The sequence below is a fragment of the Triticum dicoccoides genome, chromosome 5A (genome assembly GCF_002162155.2).
Source record: "Triticum dicoccoides isolate Atlit2015 ecotype Zavitan chromosome 5A, WEW_v2.0, whole genome shotgun sequence".
NCBI lineage: Eukaryota > Viridiplantae > Streptophyta > Magnoliopsida > Poales > Poaceae > Triticum > Triticum dicoccoides.
The window spans coordinates 265,241,888-265,243,715 of record NC_041388.1 but is presented as its reverse complement, the minus strand read 5'-3'; positions in this window follow the sequence as shown (position 1 = coordinate 265,243,715).

The following is a 1,828-nucleotide window of genomic DNA, read 5'->3' as shown; positions in this document are numbered from 1 at the left end:
ATCGGCGGCGGGGGTGGGGTACTTATAGGAGGGGGGTGCTTGCTTGGGCGAGGGGGCAAGCGGCGCGGGGAGGGAGAGTCCCGGCCGGACTCGGCCTCGCGGGCGGTGGCGCGCTCCCGTTCTCCTGGGAGGAGACGGCGTGGGGAGGTGGGCCGGCTGACTTGGGCTTCGGCCCAGTCGGCGGAGGATTTATATATATATATATATATATATATATATATATATATATATATATATATATATATAATATTTCCGCCGAAACAAAAAAATCTTATAAAATAAAATAAAATAAATCTAAAAATGCCAAAACAATTTTTCACCGTCTAAATAAAATATTTAGAACGAGATGAACATTTTCCTGGCCCTAAAATGCAACTTTGTAAAACGTGCAATTTTTCTAATTCAAATAAAATAGCAATAAACTCCGAATAAAATCAAATATTTGATTTTAATATTTTTCCTCCAATATTTTATTTACTTTGGAGAATACATATTATCTCCTCTCACATATTTTAATATGAAATATTTTCGGAGAGAAAAATAATTAAAACCAAAAATCCTCGTTTCAATAGTTAATAAAACTCAAAACAGGGAAATCCCCAACTCTCTCCGAGGGTCCTTGAGTTGCTTAGGACTTCGAGGATCACGAAACGAATGCAATAAAATATGATATGCATGAATTATCTATGTATAACATTCCAAATTTAAAATTTGGGATGTTACAAACTTACCCCCCTTAAGATGAATCTCGCCCTCAAGATTCGGGTTGGCTAGAAAATAGGTGCGGGTGGTCTTTGCGAAGATCATCCTCTCGTTCTCAGGTGGCTTCATCCACGGTATGGTGACTTCACTGAACTTTGCAAAACTTGATAACCTTGATGCGGGTGACTCGGCTGGCAAATTCAAGAATTCTGACTGGCTTCTCCTTGTAGGTCAGATCACTGTCCAACTGAATCGCCTCCAAGGGCACCGTATCTCTTAGTGGTATATCAGACATCTCAGTGTGACACTTCTTCAACTGGGATACATGGAACACATCATGAACTCCTGACAGTCCTTCAGGTAACTCCAACTTGTAGGCAACTTCTCCCATACGTTCCAAAATTTGGTACGGTACTACAAATCTCGGGGCTAATTTTCCCTTAACTCCAAAACGTTTCACTCCTCGTAGGGGTGACACTCGTAGATATGCTCTATCTCCAATTTCATAGGTTATTTCCTTGCGTTTCGAGTCTGCATAACGCTTCTGCCTGGACCGAGCTATCTTCAGTCTATCTCTAATCAACTTAACCTTTTCTTCAGACTCCTTGATCAAATCTGGTCCAAACAACGGACGGTCTCCAACTTCATCCCATAACAACGGTGTTCTGCACCTTCGTCCATACAGGGCTTCGAACGGTGCCATCTTTAAACTGGCTTGATAGCTATTGTTGTATGAGAACTCCGCGTAGGGCAAATTGTCATCCCAACTAGATCCATAATCTAGCGCACAGGCTTGCAACATATCATCCAGAATCTGGTTGACTCTCTCGGTTTGTCCATCCGTCTGCGGGTGGAATGTTGTACTGAACTCCAACCTTGTTCCCAAAGTCTGGTGTAGTTGATGCCAAAACTTTGAGGTAAACTGTGTTCCTCTATCTGATACTATGGTCCTTGGAACTCCATGCAGACATACGATCCTGGTCAGGTATATCTTGGCCAACTTTGCACTTGTATAGGTGGTTTTCACTGGGATAAAGTGAGCCACTTTGGTCAAGCAATCAACTACTATCCATATAGAATCATATCCTAATTTGGTCCTGGGTAATCCGGTGATAAAATCCATGCC